At 39.3% G+C, this 19,631-nt stretch overlaps 15 non-coding genes across 15 annotated transcripts; all 15 read left to right on the forward strand.

Moving 5' to 3' along the window:
• The first annotated feature begins 1,085 nt into the window (after positions 1 to 1,085).
• Positions 1,086 to 1,204, forward strand: LOC140029439 (5S ribosomal RNA). Its single transcript, XR_011833344.1, has one exon. It is a non-coding gene; the product is annotated as a 5S ribosomal RNA (ribosomal RNA).
• Positions 1,205 to 2,329: 1,125 nt separating this feature from the next.
• On the forward strand, positions 2,330 to 2,448 carry LOC140029441 (5S ribosomal RNA). Its single transcript, XR_011833346.1, has one exon. It is a non-coding gene; the product is annotated as a 5S ribosomal RNA (ribosomal RNA).
• Positions 2,449 to 3,573: 1,125 nt separating this feature from the next.
• Positions 3,574 to 3,692, forward strand: LOC140029442 (5S ribosomal RNA). Its single transcript, XR_011833347.1, has one exon. It is a non-coding gene; the product is annotated as a 5S ribosomal RNA (ribosomal RNA).
• Positions 3,693 to 4,817: 1,125 nt separating this feature from the next.
• LOC140029443 (5S ribosomal RNA) lies at positions 4,818 to 4,936 on the forward strand. Its single transcript, XR_011833348.1, has one exon. It is a non-coding gene; the product is annotated as a 5S ribosomal RNA (ribosomal RNA).
• A 1,135-nt stretch (positions 4,937 to 6,071) lies between these two features.
• On the forward strand, positions 6,072 to 6,190 carry LOC140030769 (5S ribosomal RNA). Its single transcript, XR_011834688.1, has one exon. It is a non-coding gene; the product is annotated as a 5S ribosomal RNA (ribosomal RNA).
• Positions 6,191 to 7,315: 1,125 nt separating this feature from the next.
• On the forward strand, positions 7,316 to 7,434 carry LOC140029444 (5S ribosomal RNA). The gene has a single exon (XR_011833349.1). It is a non-coding gene; the product is annotated as a 5S ribosomal RNA (ribosomal RNA).
• A 1,122-nt stretch (positions 7,435 to 8,556) lies between these two features.
• On the forward strand, positions 8,557 to 8,675 carry LOC140030812 (5S ribosomal RNA). Its single transcript, XR_011834731.1, has one exon. It is a non-coding gene; the product is annotated as a 5S ribosomal RNA (ribosomal RNA).
• Positions 8,676 to 9,800: 1,125 nt separating this feature from the next.
• LOC140029445 (5S ribosomal RNA) lies at positions 9,801 to 9,919 on the forward strand. The gene has a single exon (XR_011833350.1). It is a non-coding gene; the product is annotated as a 5S ribosomal RNA (ribosomal RNA).
• A 1,135-nt stretch (positions 9,920 to 11,054) lies between these two features.
• LOC140031201 (5S ribosomal RNA) lies at positions 11,055 to 11,173 on the forward strand. The gene has a single exon (XR_011835122.1). It is a non-coding gene; the product is annotated as a 5S ribosomal RNA (ribosomal RNA).
• Positions 11,174 to 12,308: 1,135 nt separating this feature from the next.
• LOC140029446 (5S ribosomal RNA) lies at positions 12,309 to 12,427 on the forward strand. Its single transcript, XR_011833351.1, has one exon. It is a non-coding gene; the product is annotated as a 5S ribosomal RNA (ribosomal RNA).
• A 1,122-nt stretch (positions 12,428 to 13,549) lies between these two features.
• LOC140031202 (5S ribosomal RNA) lies at positions 13,550 to 13,668 on the forward strand. Its single transcript, XR_011835123.1, has one exon. It is a non-coding gene; the product is annotated as a 5S ribosomal RNA (ribosomal RNA).
• Positions 13,669 to 14,803: 1,135 nt separating this feature from the next.
• Positions 14,804 to 14,922, forward strand: LOC140029447 (5S ribosomal RNA). The gene has a single exon (XR_011833352.1). It is a non-coding gene; the product is annotated as a 5S ribosomal RNA (ribosomal RNA).
• Positions 14,923 to 16,057: 1,135 nt separating this feature from the next.
• LOC140029448 (5S ribosomal RNA) lies at positions 16,058 to 16,176 on the forward strand. The gene has a single exon (XR_011833353.1). It is a non-coding gene; the product is annotated as a 5S ribosomal RNA (ribosomal RNA).
• Positions 16,177 to 17,298: 1,122 nt separating this feature from the next.
• LOC140030016 (5S ribosomal RNA) lies at positions 17,299 to 17,417 on the forward strand. Its single transcript, XR_011833930.1, has one exon. It is a non-coding gene; the product is annotated as a 5S ribosomal RNA (ribosomal RNA).
• A 1,135-nt stretch (positions 17,418 to 18,552) lies between these two features.
• Positions 18,553 to 18,671, forward strand: LOC140031203 (5S ribosomal RNA). The gene has a single exon (XR_011835124.1). It is a non-coding gene; the product is annotated as a 5S ribosomal RNA (ribosomal RNA).
• The last annotated feature ends 960 nt before the right edge of the window (positions 18,672 to 19,631 follow it).

Here is a 19,631-nt window from a genome sequence, read left to right on the forward strand (position 1 = left end):
GTAATTTAGCTCCGTCGGAACGATTGCTTAATATTTTGCTTCTTGTCGAAGCGTGAAGGAGGATCTGAAGGCGCGAGACAAATCAGGAACGGTACGGCTCGATCAAAGCCCGGATCGTCGCTCAAATTTGTCGGCGCAAATGTATCACCGCAACTAGGGGTGGCAATTTTCGACACGACCTGAAAACACGACACGAACCTAACACGAAATTAATGGGTTTGGGTTGAGGTTTCGGGAATTCGGGTCAGAATCGGGTTGGACCCGATGAACCCGAAAAGAAAACCGGTCGATTTCGGGTCAACCCGTGGTGACCTGATATGACCCGATATGACCCGTTTACGAATTAAAAATAATTTAATAAACATAAAAATAATTTTATCTAACTAAACTAAGTTATTCTTTTTTTCAAAGGCATTAATTACTTAATCCTAAACGAATTTATTTAATTTGTGTGAAGTTGAAATTATTATACTTGGACAAATAATATATTATATTATTTTTCACTTTTGTATTGTTTTAATTTATTTTATATTTTGCTTGGGATAAAACACTTTTACGGTGTTTAATTTATTTTAGATTTGATTTGGAATCATTTATTTAAATTTTTATTACTTGATTATGTAATTAGTTTTGTGAGAAATTGATTTTATTAGAAATTACAGTGATAAATTAATAAATTAAAATTAAGTTTCGGGTCATTTCGGGTCGACCCGCCGCCCCGTAAACCTGAAATTTTCGGGTTCGGGTCAGCATACCTGACCCGTCACGGGTTGGCGGGTCGGGGTTCGGGTCAACAGATTTTCTGGCGGGTCTGTTGACCCGAACCCGACCCGCCAACCTGATTTGGACCCGAATTGCCACCCCTAACTGCAAGCGTGAAGGATTGATTTCATGATAATTTAGAGTTGCGGGATGAGGGAAAAAAACAGGGTGCAAATCAATAACAAAAAAAAATATAAAGTAAATAAATAAAAGGATAAGAGGAAAATGCTTGAATTGACGCTTAAAATGAATTTCGGTCTAGAAAAGCCACACTGCTTCGCAGGACGGGGTAGTTTAAAAGAATAAAGCGAAAGGAACATGGCGGGTGCGATCATACCAGCACTAATGCACCGGATCCCATCAGAACTCCGAAGTTAAGCGTGCTTGGGCGAGAGTAGTACTAGGATGGGTGACCCCCTGGGAAGTCCTCGTGTTGCACCCCTCTCTTTTTTGTTTCGAAATCCAAATTTCCTATTCGTTCTTTATCCTGTAGTAATTTAGCTCCGTCGGAACGATTGCTTAATATTTTGCTTCTTGTCGAAGCGTGAAGGAGGATCTGAAGGCGCGAGACAAATCAGGAACGGTACGGCTCGATCAAAGCCCGGATCGTCGCTCAAATTTGTCGGCGCAAATGTATCACCGCAACTAGGGGTGGCAATTTTCGACACGACCTGAAAACACGACACGAACCTAACACGAAATTAATGGGTTTGGGCTGAGGTTTCGGGAATTCGGGTCAGAATCGGGTTGGACCCGATGAACCCGAAAAGAAAACCGGTCGATTTCGGGTCAACCCGTGGTGACCTGATATGACCCGTTTACGAATTAAAAATAATTTAATAAACATAAAAATAATTTTATCTAACTAAACTAAGTTATTCTTTTTTTCAAAGGCATTAATTACTTAATCCTAAACGAATTTATTTAATTTGTGTGAAGTTGAAATTATTATACTTGGACAAATAATATATTATATTATTTTTCACTTTTGTATTGTTTTAATTTATTTTATATTTTGCTTGGGATAAAACACTTTTACGGTGTTTAATTTATTTTAGATTTGATTTGGAATCATTTATTTAAATTTTTATTACTTGATTATGTAATTAGTTTTGTGAGAAATTGATTTTATTAGAAATTACAGTGATAAATTAATAAATTAAAATTAAGTTTCGGGTCATTTCGGGTCGACCCGCCGCCCCGTAAACCTGAAATTTTCGGGTTCGGGTCAGCATACCTGACCCGTCACGGGTTGGCGGGTCGGGGTTCGGGTCAACAGATTTTCTGGCGGGTCTGTTGACCCGAACCCGACCCGCCAACCTGATTTGGACCCGAATTGCCACCCCTAACTGCAAGCGTGAAGGATTGATTTCATGATAATTTAGAGTTGCGGGATGAGGGAAAAAAACAGGGTGCAAATCAATAACAAAAAAAAATATAAAGTAAATAAATAAAAGGATAAGAGGAAAATGCTTGAATTGACGCTTAAAATGAATTTCGGTCTAGAAAAGCCACACTGCTTCGCAGGACGGGGTAGTTTAAAAGAATAAAGCGAAAGGAACATGGCGGGTGCGATCATACCAGCACTAATGCACCGGATCCCATCAGAACTCCGAAGTTAAGCGTGCTTGGGCGAGAGTAGTACTAGGATGGGTGACCCCCTGGGAAGTCCTCGTGTTGCACCCCTCTCTTTTTTGTTTCGACATCCAAATTTCCTATTCGTTCTTTATCCTGTAGTAATTTAGCTCCGTCGGAACGATTGCTTAATATTTTGCTTCTTGTCGAAGCGTGAAGGAGGATCTGAAGGCGCGAGACAAATCAGGAACGGTACGGCTCGATCAAAGCCCGGATCGTCGCTCAAATTTGTCGGCGCAAATGTATCACCGCAACTAGGGGTGGCAATTTTCGACACGACCTGAAAACACGACACGAACCTAACACGAAATTAATGGGTTTGGGTTGAGGTTTCGGGAATTCGGGTCAGAATCGGGTTGGACCCGATGAACCCGAAAAGAAAACCGGTCGATTTCGGGTCAACCCGTGGTGACCTGATATGACCCGTTTACGAATTAAAAATAATTTAATAAACATAAAAATAATTTTATCTAACTAAACTAAGTTATTCTTTTTTTCAAAGGCATTAATTACTTAATCCTAAACGAATTTATTTAATTTGTGTGAAGTTGAAATTATTATACTTGGACAAATAATATATTATATTATTTTTCACTTTTGTATTGTTTTAATTTATTTTATATTTTGCTTGGGATAAAACACTTTTACAGTGTTTAATTTATTTTAGATTTGATTTGGAATCATTTATTTAAATTTTTATTACTTGATTATGTAATTAGTTTTGTGAGAAATTGATTTTATTAGAAATTACAATGATAAATTAATAAATTAAAATTAAGTTTCGGGTCATTTCGGGTCGACCCGCCGCCCCGTAAACCTGAAATTTTCGGGTTCGGGTCAGCATACCTGACCCGTCACGGGTTGGCGGGTCGGGGTTCGGGTCAACAGATTTTCTGGCGGGTCTGTTGACCCGAACCCGACCCGCCAACCTGATTTGGACCCGAATTGCCACCCCTAACTGCAAGCGTGAAGGATTGATTTCATGATAATTTAGAGTTGCGGGATGAGGGAAAAAAACAGGGTGCAAATCAATAACAAAAAAAAATATAAAGTAAATAAATAAAAGGATAAGAGGAAAATGCTTGAATTGACGCTTAAAATGAATTTCGGTCTAGAAAAGCCACACTGCTTCGCAGGACGGGGTAGTTTAAAAGAATAAAGCGAAAGGAACATGGCGGGTGCGATCATACCAGCACTAATGCACCGGATCCCATCAGAACTCCGAAGTTAAGCGTGCTTGGGCGAGAGTAGTACTAGGATGGGTGACCCCCTGGGAAGTCCTCGTGTTGCACCCCTCTCTTTTTTGTTTCGAAATCCAAATTTCCTATTCGTTCTTTATCCTGTAGTAATTTAGCTCCGTCGGAACGATTGCTTAATATTTTGCTTCTTGTCGAAGCGTGAAGGAGGATCTGAAGGCGCGAGACAAATCAGGAACGGTACGGCTCGATCAAAGCCCGGATCGTCGCTCAAATTTGTCGGCGCAAATGTATCACCGCAACTAGGGGTGGCAATTTTCGACACGACCTGAAAACACGACACGAACCTAACACGAAATTAATGGGTTTGGGTTGAGGTTTCGGGAATTCGGGTCAGAATCGGGTTGGACCCGATGAACCCGAAAAGAAAACCGGTCGATTTCGGGTCAACCCGTGGTGACCTGATATGACCCGTTTACGAATTAAAAATAATTTAATAAACATAAAAATAATTTTATCTAACTAAACTAAGTTATTCTTTTTTTCAAAGGCATTAATTACTTAATCCTAAACGAATTTATTTAATTTGTGTGAAGTTGAAATTATTATACTTGGACAAATAATATATTATATTATTTTTCACTTTTGTATTGTTTTAATTTATTTTATATTTTGCTTGGGATAAAACACTTTTACGGTGTTTAATTTATTTTAGATTTGATTTGGAATCATTTATTTAAATTTTTATTACTTGATTATGTAATTAGTTTTGTGAGAAATTGATTTTATTAGAAATTACAGTGATAAATTAATAAATTAAAATTAAGTTTCGGGTCATTTCGGGTCGACCCGCCGCCCCGTAAACCTGAAATTTTCGGGTTCGGGTCAGCATACCTGACCCGTCACGGGTTGGCGGGTCGGGGTTCGGGTCAACAGATTTTCTGGCGGGTCTGTTGACCCGAACCCGACCCGCCAACCTGATTTGGACCCGAATTGCCACCCCTAACTGCAAGCGTGAAGGATTGATTTCATGATAATTTAGAGTTGCGGGATGAGGGAAAAAAACAGGGTGCAAATCAATAACAAAAAAAAATATAAAGTAAATAAATAAAAGGATAAGAGGAAAATGCTTGAATTGACGCTTAAAATGAATTTCGGTCTAGAAAAGCCACACTGCTTCGCAGGACGGGGTAGTTTAAAAGAATAAAGCGAAAGGAACATGGCGGGTGCGATCATACCAGCACTAATGCACCGGATCCCATCAGAACTCCGAAGTTAAGCGTGCTTGGGCGAGAGTAGTACTAGGATGGGTGACCCCCTGGGAAGTCCTCGTGTTGCACCCCTCTCTTTTTTGTTTCGAAATCCAAATTTCCTATTCGTTCTTTATCCTGTAGTAATTTAGCTCCGTCGGAACGATTGCTTAATATTTTGCTTCTTGTCGAAGCGTGAAGGAGGATCTGAAGGCGCGAGACAAATCAGGAACGGTACGGCTCGATCAAAGCCCGGATCGTCGCTCAAATTTGTCGGCGCAAATGTATCACCGCAACTAGGGGTGGCAATTTTCGACACGACCTGAAAACACGACACGAACCTAACACGAAATTAATGGGTTTGGGTTGAGGTTTCGGGAATTCGGGTCAGAATCGGGTTGGACCCGATGAACCCGAAAAGAAAACCGGTCGATTTCGGGTCAACCCGTGGTGACCTGATATGACCCGATATGACCCGTTTACGAATTAAAAATAATTTAATAAACATAAAAATAATTTTATCTAACTAAACTAAGTTATTCTTTTTTTCAAAGGCATTAATTACTTAATCCTAAACGAATTTATTTAATTTGTGTGAAGTTGAAATTATTATACTTGGACAAATAATATATTATATTATTTTTCACTTTTGTATTGTTTTAATTTATTTTATATTTTGCTTGGGATAAAACACTTTTACGGTGTTTAATTTATTTTAGATTTGATTTGGAATCATTTATTTAAATTTTTATTACTTGATTATGTAATTAGTTTTGTGAGAAATTGATTTTATTAGAAATTACAGTGATAAATTAATAAATTAAAATTAAGTTTCGGGTCATTTCGGATCGACCCGCCGCCCCGTAAACCTGAAATTTTCGGGTTCGGGTCAGCATACCTGACCCGTCACGGGTTGGCGGGTCGGGGTTCGGGTCAACAGATTTTCTGGCGGGTCTGTTGACCCAAACCCGACCCGCCAACCTGATTTGGACCCGAATTGCCACCCCTAACTGCAAGCGTGAAGGATTGATTTCATGATAATTTAGAGTTGCGGGATGAGGGAAAAAAACAGGGTGCAAATCAATAACAAAAAAAAATATAAAGTAAATAAATAAAAGGATAAGAGGAAAATGCTTGAATTGACGCTTAAAATGAATTTCGGTCTAGAAAAGCCACACTGCTTCGCAGGACGGGGTAGTTTAAAAGAATAAAGCGAAAGGAACATGGCGGGTGCGATCATACCAGCACTAATGCACCAGATCCCATCAGAACTCCGAAGTTAAGCGTGCTTGGGCGAGAGTAGTACTAGGATGGGTGACCCCCTGGGAAGTCCTCGTGTTGCACCCCTCTCTTTTTTGTTTCGAAATCCAAATTTCCTATTCGTTCTTTATCCTGTAGTAATTTAGCTCCGTCGGAACGATTGCTTAATATTTTGCTTCTTGTCGAAGCGTGAAGGAGGATCTGAAGGCGCGAGACAAATCATGAACGGTACGGCTCGATCAAAGCCCGGATCGTCGCTCAAATTTGTCGGCGCAAATGTATCACCGCAACTAGGGGTGGCAATTTTCGACACGACCTGAAAACACGACACGAACCTAACACGAAATTAATGGGTTTGGGTTGAGGTTTCGGGAATTCGGGTCAGAATCGGGTTGGACCCGATGAACCCGAAAAGAAAACCGGTCGATTTCGGGTCAACCCGTGGTGACCTGATATGACCCGTTTACGAATTAAAAATAATTTAATAAACATAAAAATAATTTTATCTAACTAAACTAAGTTATTCTTTTTTTCAAAGGCATTAATTACTTAATCCTAAACGAATTTATTTAATTTGTGTGAAGTTGAAATTATTATACTTGGACAAATAATATATTATATTATTTTTCACTTTTGTATTGTTTTAATTTATTTTATATTTTGCTTGGGATAAAACACTTTTACGGTGTTTAATTTATTTTAGATTTGATTTGGAATCATTTATTTAAATTTTTATTACTTGATTATGTAATTAGTTTTGTGAGAAATTGATTTTATTAGAAATTACAGTGATAAATTGATAAATTAAAATTAAGTTTCGGGTCATTTCGGGTCGACCCGCCGCCCCGTAAACCTGAAATTTTCGGGTTCGGGTCAGCATACCTGACCCGTCACGGGTTGGCGGGTCGGGGTTCGGGTCAACAGATTTTCTGGCGGGTCTGTTGACCCGAACCCGACCCGCCAACCTGATTTGGACCCGAATTGCCACCCCTAACTGCAAGCGTGAAGGATTGATTTCATGATAATTTAGAGTTGCGGGATGAGGGAAAAAAACAGGGTGCAAATCAATAACAAAAAAAAATATAAAGTAAATAAATAAAAGGATAAGAGGAAAATGCTTGAATTGACGCTTAAAATGAATTTCGGTCTAGAAAAGCCACACTGCTTCGCAGGACGGGGTAGTTTAAAAGAATAACGCGAAAGGAACATGGCGGGTGCGATCATACCAGCACTAATGCACCGGATCCCATCAGAACTCCGAAGTTAAGCGTGCTTGGGCGAGAGTAGTACTAGGATGGGTGACCCCCTGGGAAGTCCTCGTGTTGCACCCCTCTCTTTTTTGTTTCGAAATCCAAATTTCCTATTCGTTCTTTATCCTGTAGTAATTTAGCTCCGTCGGAACGATTGCTTAATATTTTGCTTCTTGTCGAAGCGTGAAGGAGGATCTGAAGGCGCGAGACAAATCAGGAACGGTACGGCTCGATCAAAGCCCGGATCGTCGCTCAAATTTGTCGGCGCAAATGTATCACCGCAACTAGGGGTGGCAATTTTCGACACGACACGAACCTAACACGAAATTAATGGGTTTGGGTTGAGGTTTCGGGAATTCGGGTCAGAATCGGGTTGGACCCGATGAACCCGAAAAGAAAACCGGTCGATTTCGGGTCAACCCGTGGTGACCTGATATGACCCGATATGACCCGTTTACGAATTAAAAATAATTTAATAAACATAAAAATAATTTTATCTAACTAAACTAAGTTATTCTTTTTTTCAAAGGCATTAATTACTTAATCCTAAACGAATTTATTTAATTTGTGTGAAGTTGAAATTATTATACTTGGACAAATAATATATTATATTATTTTTCACTTTTGTATTGTTTTAATTTATTTTATATTTTGCTTGGGATAAAACACTTTTACGGTGTTTAATTTATTTTAGATTTGATTTGGAATCATTTATTTAAATTTTTATTACTTGATTATGTAATTAGTTTTGTGAGAAATTGATTTTATTAGAAATTACAGTGATAAATTAATAAATTAAAATTAAGTTTCGGGTCATTTCGGGTCGACCCGCCGCCCCGTAAACCTGAAATTTTCGGGTTCGGGTCAGCATACCTGACCCGTCACGGGTTGGCGGGTCGGGGTTCGGGTCAACAGATTTTCTGGCGGGTCTGTTGACCCGAACCCGACCCGCCAACCTGATTTGGACCCGAATTGCCACCCCTAACTGCAAGCGTGAAGGATTGATTTCATGATAATTTAGAGTTGCGGGATGAGGGAAAAAAACAGGGTGCAAATCAATAACAAAAAAAAATATAAAGTAAATAAATAAAAGGATAAGAGGAAAATGCTTGAATTGACGCTTAAAATGAATTTCGGTCTAGAAAAGCCACACTGCTTCGCAGGACGGGGTAGTTTAAAAGAATAAAGCGAAAGGAACATGGCGGGTGCGATCATACCAGCACTAATGCACCGGATCCCATCAGAACTTCGAAGTTAAGCGTGCTTGGGCGAGAGTAGTACTAGGATGGGTGACCCCCTGGGAAGTCCTCGTGTTGCACCCCTCTCTTTTTTGTTTCGAAATCCAAATTTCCTATTCGTTCTTTATCCTGTAGTAATTTAGCTCCGTCGGAACGATTGCTTAATATTTTGCTTCTTGTCGAAGCGTGAAGGAGGATCTGAAGGCGCGAGACAAATCAGGAACGGTACGGCTCGATCAAAGCCCGGATCGTCGCTCAAATTTGTCGGCGCAAATGTATCACCGCAACTAGGGGTGGCAATTTTCGACACGACCTGAAAACACGACACGAACCTAACACGAAATTAATGGGTTTGGGTTGAGGTTTCGGGAATTCGGGTCAGAATCGGGTTGGACCCGATGAACCCGAAAAGAAAACCGGTCGATTTCGGGTCAACCCGTGGTGACCCGATATGACCCGTTTACGAATTAAAAATAATTTAATAAACATAAAAATAATTTTATCTAACTAAACTAAGTTATTCTTTTTTTCAAAGGCATTAATTACTTAATCCTAAACGAATTTATTTAATTTGTGTGAAGTTGAAATTATTATACTTGGACAAATAATATATTATATTATTTTTCACTTTTGTATTGTTTTAATTTATTTTATATTTTGCTTGGGATAAAACACTTTTACGGTGTTTAATTTATTTTAGATTTGATTTGGAATCATTTATTTAAATTTTTATTACTTGATTATGTAATTAGTTTTGTGAGAAATTGATTTTATTAGAAATTACAGTGATAAATTAATAAATTAAAATTAAGTTTCGGGTCATTTCGGGTCGACCCGCCGCCCCGTAAACCTGAAATTTTCGGGTTCGGGTCAGCATACCTGACCCGTCACGGGTTGGCGGGTCGGGGTTCGGGTCAACAGATTTTCTGGCGGGTCTGTTGACCCGAACCCGACCCGCCAACCTGATTTGGACCCGAATTGCCACCCCTAACTGCAAGCGTGAAGGATTGATTTCATGATAATTTAGAGTTGCGGGATGAGGGAAAAAAACAGGGTGCAAATCAATAACAAAAAAAAATATAAAGTAAATAAATAAAAGGATAAGAGGAAAATGCTTGAATTGACGCTTAAAATGAATTTCGGTCTAGAAAAGCCACACTGCTTCGCAGGACGGGGTAGTTTAAAAGAATAAAGCGAAAGGAACATGGCGGGTGCGATCATACCAGCACTAATGCACCGGATCCCATCAGAACTCCGAAGTTAAGCGTGCTTGGGCGAGAGTAGTACTAGGATGGGTGACCCCCTGGGAAGTCCTCGTGTTGCACCCCTCTCTTTTTTGTTTCGAAATCCAAATTTCCTATTCGTTCTTTATCCTGTAGTAATTTAGCTCCGTCGGAACGATTGCTTAATATTTTGCTTCTTGTCGAAGCGTGAAGGAGGATCTGAAGGCGCGAGACAAATCAGGAACGGTACGGCTCGATCAAAGCCCGGATCGTCGCTCAAATTTGTCGGCGCAAATGTATCACCGCAACTAGGGGTGGCAATTTTCGACACGACCTGAAAACACGACACGAACCTAACACGAAATTAATGGGTTTGGGTTGAGGTTTCGGGAATTCGGGTCAGAATCGGGTTGGACCCGATGAACCCGAAAAGAAAACCGGTCGATTTCGGGTCAACCCGTGGTGACCTGATATGACCCGATATGACCCGTTTACGAATTAAAAATAATTTAATAAACATAAAAATAATTTTATCTAACTAAACTAAGTTATTCTTTTTTTCAAAGGCATTAATTACTTAATCCTAAACGAATTTATTTAATTTGTGTGAAGTTGAAATTATTATACTTGGACAAATAATATATTATATTATTTTTCACTTTTGTATTGTTTTAATTTATTTTATATTTTGCTTGGGATAAAACACTTTTACGGTGTTTAATTTATTTTAGATTTGATTTGGAATCATTTATTTAAATTTTTATTACTTGATTATGTAATTAGTTTTGTGAGAAATTGATTTTATTAGAAATTACAGTGATAAATTAATAAATTAAAATTAAGTTTCGGGTCATTTCGGGTCGACCCGCCGCCCCGTAAACCAGAAATTTTCGGGTTCGGGTCAGCATACCTGACCCGTCACGGGTTGGCGGGTCGGTGTTCGGGTCAACAGATTTTCTGACGGGTCTGTTGACCCGAACCCGACCCGCCAACCTGATTTGGACCCGAATTGCCACCCCTAACTGCAAGCGTGAAGGATTGATTTCATGATAATTTAGAGTTGCGGGATGAGGGAAAAAAACAGGGTGCAAATCAATAACAAAAAAAAATATAAAGTAAATAAATAAAAGGATAAGAGGAAAATGCTTGAATTGACGCTTAAAATGAATTTCGGTCTAGAAAAGCCACACTGCTTCGCAGGACGGGGTAGTTTAAAAGAATAAAGCGAAAGGAACATGGCGGGTGCGATCATACCAGCACTAATGCACCGGATCCAATCAGAACTCCGAAGTTAAGCGTGCTTGGGCGAGAGTAGTACTAGGATGGGTGACCCCCTGGGAAGTCCTCGTGTTGCACCCCTTTCTTTTTTGTTTCGAAATCCAAATTTCCTATTCGTTCTTTATCCTGTAGTAATTTAGCTCCGTCGGAACGATTGCTTAATATTTTGCTTCTTGTCGAAGCGTGAAGGAGGATCTGAAGGCGCGAGACAAATCAGGAACGGTACGGCTCGATCAAAGCCCGGATCGTCGCTCAAATTTGTCGGCGCAAATGTATCACCGCAACTAGGGGTGGCAATTTTCGACACGACCTGAAAACACGACACGAACCTAACACGAAATTAATGGGTTTGGGTTGAGGTTTCGGGAATTCGGGTCAGAATCGGGTTGGACCCGATGAACCCGAAAAGAAAACCGGTCGATTTCGGGTCAACCCGTGGTGACCTGATATGACCCGATATGACCCGTTTACGAATTAAAAATAATTTAATAAACATAAAAATAATTTTATCTAACTAAACTAAGTTATTCTTTTTTTCAAAGGCATTAATTACTTAATCCTAAACGAATTTATTTAATTTGTGTGAAGTTGAAATTATTATACTTGGACAAATAATATATTATATTATTTTTCACTTTTGTATTGTTTTAATTTATTTTATATTTTGCTTGGGATAAAACACTTTTACGGTGTTTAATTTATTTTAGATTTGATTTGGAATCATTTATTTAAATTTTTATTACTTGATTATGTAATTAGTTTTGTGAGAAATTGATTTTATTAGAAATTACAGTGATAAATTAATAAATTAAAATTAAGTTTCGGGTCATTTCGGGTCGACCCGCCGCCCCGTAAACCTGAAATTTTCGGGTTCGGGTCAGCATACCTGACCCGTCACGGGTTGGCGGGTCGGGGTTCGGGTCAACAGATTTTCTGGCGGGTCTGTTGACCCGAACCCGACCCGCCAACCTGATTTGGACCCGAATTGCCACCCCTAACTGCAAGCGTGAAGGATTGATTTCATGATAATTTAGAGTTGCGGGATGAGGGAAAAAAACAGGGTGCAAATCAATAACAAAAAAAAATATAAAGTAAATAAATAAAAGGATAAGAGGAAAATGCTTGAATTGACGCTTAAAATGAATTTCGGTCTAGAAAAGCCACACTGCTTCGCAGGACGGGGTAGTTTAAAAGAATAAAGCGAAAGGAACATGGCGGGTGCGATCATACCAGCACTAATGCACCGGATCCCATCAGAACTCCGAAGTTAAGCGTGCTTGGGCGAGAGTAGTACTAGGATGGGTGACCCCCTGGGAAGTCCTCGTGTTGCACCCCTCTCTTTTTTGTTTCGAAATCCAAATTTCCTATTCGTTCTTTATCCTGTAGTAATTTAGCTCCGTCGGAACGATTGCTTAATATTTTGCTTCTTGTCGAAGCGTGAAGGAGGATCTGAAGGCGCGAGACAAATCAGGAACGGTACGGCTCGATCAAAACCCGGATCGTCGCTCAAATTTGTCGGCGCAAATGTATCACCGCAACTAGGGGTGGCAATTTTCGACACGACACGAACCTAACACGAAATTAATGGGTTTGGGTTGAGGTTTCGGGAATTCGGGTCAGAATCGGGTTGGACCCGATGAACCCGAAAAGAAAACCGGTCGATTTCGGGTCAACCCGTGGTGACCTGATATGACCCGATATGACCCGTTTACGAATTAAAAATAATTTAATAAACATAAAAATAATTTTATCTAACTAAACTAAGTTATTCTTTTTTTCAAAGGCATTAATTACTTAATCCTAAACGAATTTATTTAATTTGTGTGAAGTTGAAATTATTATACTTGGACAAATAATATATTATATTATTTTTCACTTTTGTATTGTTTTAATTTATTTTATATTTTGCTTGGGATAAAACACTTTTACGGTGTTTAATTTATTTTAGATTTGATTTGGAATCATTTATTTAAATTTTTATTACTTGATTATGTAATTAGTTTTGTGAGAAATTGATTTTATTAGAAATTACAGTGATAAATTAATAAATTAAAATTAAGTTTCGGGTCATTTCGGGTCGACCCGCCGCCCCGTAAACCAGAAATTTTCGGGTTCGGGTCAGCATACCTGACCCGTCACGGGTTGGCGGGTCGGTGTTCGGGTCAACAGATTTTCTGACGGGTCTGTTGACCCGAACCCGACCCGCCAACCTGATTTGGACCCGAATTGCCACCCCTAACTGCAAGCGTGAAGGATTGATTTCATGATAATTTAGAGTTGCGGGATGAGGGAAAAAAACAGGGTGCAAATCAATAACAAAAAAAAATATAAAGTAAATAAATAAAAGGATAAGAGGAAAATGCTTGAATTGACGCTTAAAATGAATTTCGGTCTAGAAAAGCCACACTGCTTCGCAGGACGGGGTAGTTTAAAAGAATAAAGCGAAAGGAACATGGCGGGTGCGATCATACCAGCACTAATGCACCGGATCCAATCAGAACTCCGAAGTTAAGCGTGCTTGGGCGAGAGTAGTACTAGGATGGGTGACCCCCTGGGAAGTCCTCGTGTTGCACCCCTTTCTTTTTTGTTTCGAAATCCAAATTTCCTATTCGTTCTTTATCCTGTAGTAATTTAGCTCCGTCGGAACGATTGCTTAATATTTTGCTTCTTGTCGAAGCGTGAAGGAGGATCTGAAGGCGCGAGACAAATCAGGAACGGTACGGCTCGATCAAAGCCCGGATCGTCGCTCAAATTTGTCGGCGCAAATGTATCACCGCAACTAGGGGTGGCAATTTTCGACACGACCTGAAAACACGACACGAACCTAACACGAAATTAATGGGTTTGGGTTGAGGTTTCGGGAATTCGGGTCAGAATCGGGTTGGACCCGATGAACCCGAAAAGAAAACCGGTCGATTTCGGGTCAACCCGTGGTGACCTGATATGACCCGATATGACCCGTTTACGAATTAAAAATAATTTAATAAACATAAAAATAATTTTATCTAACTAAACTAAGTTATTCTTTTTTTCAAAGGCATTAATTACTTAATCCTAAACGAATTTATTTAATTTGTGTGAAGTTGAAATTATTATACTTGGACAAATAATATATTATATTATTTTTCACTTTTGTATTGTTTTAATTTATTTTATATTTTGCTTGGGATAAAACACTTTTACGGTGTTTAATTTATTTTAGATTTGATTTGGAATCATTTATTTAAATTTTTATTACTTGATTATGTAATTAGTTTTGTGAGAAATTGATTTTATTAGAAATTACAGTGATAAATTAATAAATTAAAATTAAGTTTCGGGTCATTTCGGGTCGACCCGCCGCCCCGTAAACCTGAAATTTTCGGGTTCGGGTCAGCATACCTGACCCGTCACGGGTTGGCGGGTCGGGGTTCGGGTCAACAGATTTTCTGGCGGGTCTGTTGACCCGAACCCGACCCGCCAACCTGATTTGGACCCGAATTGCCACCCCTAACTGCAAGCGTGAAGGATTGATTTCATGATAATTTAGAGTTGCGGGATGAGGGAAAAAAACAGGGTGCAAATCAATAACAAAAAAAAATATAAAGTAAATAAATAAAAGGATAAGAGGAAAATGCTTGAATTGACGCTTAAAATGAATTTCGGTCTAGAAAAGCCACACTGCTTCGCAGGACGGGGTAGTTTAAAAGAATAAAGCGAAAGGAACATGGCGGGTGCGATCATACCAGCACTAATGCACCGGATCCCATCAGAACTCCGAAGTTAAGCGTGCTTGGGCGAGAGTAGTACTAGGATGGGTGACCCCCTGGGAAGTCCTCGTGTTGCACCCCTCTCTTTTTTGTTTCGAAATCCAAATTTCCTATTCGTTCTTTATCCTGTAGTAATTTAGCTCCGTCGGAACGATTGCTTAATATTTTGCTTCTTGTCGAAGCGTGAAGGAGGATCTGAAGGCGCGAGACAAATCAGGAACGGTACGGCTCGATCAAAGCCCGGATCGTCGCTCAAATTTGTCGGCGCAAATGTATCACCGCAACTAGGGGTGGCAATTTTCGACACGACCTGAAAACACGACACGAACCTAACACGAAATTAATGGGTTTGGGTTGAGGTTTCGGGAATTCGGGTCACAATCGGGTTGGACCCGATGAACCCGAAAAGAAAACCGGTCGATTTCGGGTCAACCCGTGGTGACCTGATATGACCCGATATGACCCGTTTACGAATTAAAAATAATTTAATAAACATAAAAATAATTTTATCTAACTAAACTAAGTTATTCTTTTTTTCAAAGGCATTAATTACTTAATCCTAAACGAATTTATTTAATTTGTGTGAAGTTGAAATTATTATACTTGGACAAATAATATATTATATTATTTTTCACTTTTGTATTGTTTTAATTTATTTTATATTTTGCTTGGGATAAAACACTTTTACGGTGTTTAATTTATTTTAGATTTGATTTGGAATCATTTATTTAAATTTTTATTACTTGATTATGTAATTAGTTTTGTGAGAAATTGATTTTATTAGAAATTACAGTGATAAATTAATAAATTAAAATTAAGTTTCGGGTCATTTCGGGTCGACCCGCCGCCCCGTAAACCTGAAATTTTCGGGTTCGGGTCAGCATACCTGACCCGTCACGGGTTGGCGGGTCGGGGTTCGGGTCAACAGATTTTCTGGCGGGTCTGTTGACCCGAACCCGACCCGCCAACCTGATTTGGACCCGAATTGCCACCCCTAACTGCAAGCGTGAAGGATTGATTTCATGATAATTTAGAGTTGCGGGATGAGGGAAAAAAACAGGGTGCAAATCAATAACAAAAAAAAATATAAAGTAAATAAATAAAAGGATAAGAGGAAAATGCTTGAATTGACGCTTAAAATGAATTTCGGTCTAGAAAAGCCACACTGCTTCGCAGGACGGGGTAGTTTAAAAGAATAAAGCGAAAGGAACATGGCGGGTGCGATCATACCAGCACTAATGCACCGGATCCCATCAGAACTCCGAAGTTAAGCGTGCTTGGGCGAGAGTAGTACTAGGATGGGTGACCCCCTGGGAAGTCCTCGTGTTGCACCCCTCTCTTTTTTGTTTCGAAATCCAAATTTCCTATTCGTTCTTTATCCTGTAGTAATTTAGCTCCGTCGGAACGATTGCTTAATATTTTGCTTCTTGTCGAAGCGTGAAGGAGGATCTGAAGGCGCGAGACAAATCAGGAACGGTACGGCTCGATCAAAGCCCGGATCGTCGCTCAAATTTGTCGGCGCAAATGTATCACCGCAACTAGGGGTGGCAATTTTCGACACGACACGAACCTAACACGAAATTAATGGGTTTGGGTTGAGGTTTCGGGAATTCGGGTCAGAATCGGGTTGGACCCGATGAACCCGAAAAGAAAACCGGTCGATTTCGGGTCAACCCGTGGTGACCTGATATGACCCGATATGACCCGTTTACGAATTAAAAATAATTTAATAAACATAAAAATAATTTTATCTAACTAAACTAAGTTATTCTTTTTTTCAAAGGCATTAATTACTTAATCCTAAACGAATTTATTTAATTTGTGTGAAGTTGAAATTATTATACTTGGACAAATAATATATTATATTATTTTTCACTTTTGTATTGTTTTAATTTATTTTATATTTTGCTTGGGATAAAACACTTTTACGGTGTTTAATTTATTTTAGATTTGATTTGGAATCATTTATTTAAATTTTTATTACTTGATTATGTAATTAGTTTTGTGAGAAATTGATTTTATTAGAAATTACAGTGATAAATTAATAAATTAAAATTAAGTTTCGGGTCATTTCGGGTCGACCCGCCGCCCCGTAAACCTGAAATTTTCGGGTTCGGGTCAGCATACCTGACCCGTCACGGGTTGGCGGGTCGGGGTTCGGGTCAACAGATTTTCTGGCGGGTCTGTTGACCCGAACCCGACCCGCCAACCTGATTTGGACCCGAATTGCCACCCCTAACTGCAAGCGTGAAGGATTGATTTCATGATAATTTAGAGTTGCGGGATGAGGGAAAAAAACAGGGTGCAAATCAATAACAAAAAAAAATATAAAGTAAATAAATAAAAGGATAAGAGGAAAATGCTTGAATTGACGCTTAAAATGAATTTCGGTCTAGAAAAGCCACACTGCTTCGCAGGACGGGGTAGTTTAAAAGAATAAAACGAAAGGAACATGGCGGGTGCGATCATACCAGCACTAATGCACCGGATCCCATCAGAACTCCGAAGTTAAGCGTGCTTGGGCGAGAGTAGTACTAGGATGGGTGACCCCCTGGGAAGTCCTCGTGTTGCATCCCTCTCTTTTTTGTTTCGAAATCCAAATTTCCTATTCGTTCTTTATCCTGTAGTAATTTAGCTCCGTCGGAACGATTGCTTAATATTTTGCTTCTTGTCGAAGCGTGAAGGAGGATCTGAAGGCGCGAGACAAATCAGGAACGGTACGGCTCGATCAAAGCCCGGATCGTCGCTCAAATTTGTCGGCGCAAATGTATCACCGCAACTAGGGGTGGCAATTTTCGACACGACCTGAAAACACGACACGAACCTAACACGAAATTAATGGGTTTGGGTTGAGGTTTCGGGAATTCGGGTCAGAATCGGGTTGGACCCGATGAACCCGAAAAGAAAACCGGTCGATTTCGGGTCAACCCGTGGTGACCTGATATGACCCGATATGACCCGTTTACGAATTAAAAATAATTTAATAAATATAAAAATAATTTTATCTAACTAAACTAAGTTATTCTTTTTTTCAAAGGCATTAATTACTTAATCCTAAACGAATTTATTTAATTTGTGTGAAGTTGAAATTATTATACTTGGACAAATAATATATTATATTATTTTTCACTTTTGTATTGTTTTAATTTATTTTATATTTTGCTTGGGATAAAACACTTTTACGGTGTTTAATTTATTTTAGATTTGATTTGTAATCATTTATTTAAATTTTTATTACTTGATTATGTAATTAGTTTTGTGAGAAATTGATTTTATTAGAAATTACAGTGATAAATTAATAAATTAAAATTAAGTTTCGGGTCATTTCGGGTCGACCCGCCGCCCCGTAAACCAGAAATTTTCGGGTTCGGGTCAGCATACCTGACCCGTCACGGGTTGGCGGGTCGGTGTTCGGGTCAACAGATTTTCTGACGGGTCTGTTGACCCGAACCCGACCCGCCAACCTGATTTGGACCCGAATTGCCACCCCTAACTGCAAGCGTGACGGATTGATTTCATGATAATTTAGAGTTGCGGGATGAGGGAAAAAAACAGGGTGCAAATCAATAACAAAAAAAAATATAAAATAAATAAATAAAAGGATAAGAGGAAGATGCTTGAATTGACGCTTAAAATGAATTTCGGTCTAGAAAAGCCACACTGCTTCGCAGGACGGGGTAGTTTAAAAGAATAAAGCGAAAGGAACATGGCGGGTGCGATCATACCAGCACTAATGCACCGGATCCAATCAGAACTCCGAAGTTAAGCGTGCTTGGGCGAGAGTAGTACTAGGATGGGTGACCCCCTGGGAAGTCCTCGTGTTGCACCCCTTTCTTTTTTGTTTCGAAATCCAAATTTCCTATTCGTTCTTTATCCTGTAGTAATTTAGCTCCGTCGGAACGATTGCTTAATATTTTGCTTCTTGTCGAAGCGTGAAGGAGGATCTGAAGGCGCGAGACAAATCAGGAACGGTACGGCTCGATCAAAGCCCGGATCGTCGCTCAAATTTGTCGGCGCAAATGTATCACCGCAACTAGGGGTGGCAATTTTCGACACGACCTGAAAACACGACACGAACCTAACACGAAATTAATGGGTTTGGGTTGAGGTTTCGGGAATTCGGGTCAGAATCGGGTTGGACCCGATGAACCCGAAAAGAAAACCGGTCGATTTCGGGTCAACCCGTGGTGACCTGATATGACCCGATATGACCCGTTTACGAATTAAAAATAATTTAATAAACATAAAAATAATTTTATCTAACTAAACTAAGTTATTCTTTTTTTCAAAGGCATTAATTACTTAATCCTAAACGAATTTATTTAATTTGTGTGAAGTTGAAATTATTATACTTGGACAAATAATATATTATATTATTTTTCACTTTTGTATTGTTTTAATTTATTTTATATTTTGCTTGGGATAAAACACTTTTACGGTGTTTAATTTATTTTAGATTTGATTTGGAATCATTTATTTAAATTTTTATTACTTGATTATGTAATTAGTTTTGTGAGAAATTGATTTTATTAGAAATTACAGTGATAAATTAATAAATTAAAATTAAGTTTCGGGTCATTTCGGGTCGACCCGCCGCCCCGTAAACCTGAAATTTTCGGGTTCGGGTCAGCATACCTGACCCGTCACAGGTTGGCGGGTCGGGGTTCGGGTCAACAGATTTTCTGGCGGGTCTGTTGACCCGAACCCGACCCGCCAACCTGATTTGGACCCGAATTGCCACCCCTAACTGCAAGCGTGAAGGATTGATTTCATGATAATTTAGAGTTGCG

This window comes from Coffea arabica, chromosome 11e, assembly GCF_036785885.1.
Source record: "Coffea arabica cultivar ET-39 chromosome 11e, Coffea Arabica ET-39 HiFi, whole genome shotgun sequence".
NCBI classification, from domain to species: domain Eukaryota; kingdom Viridiplantae; phylum Streptophyta; class Magnoliopsida; order Gentianales; family Rubiaceae; genus Coffea; species Coffea arabica.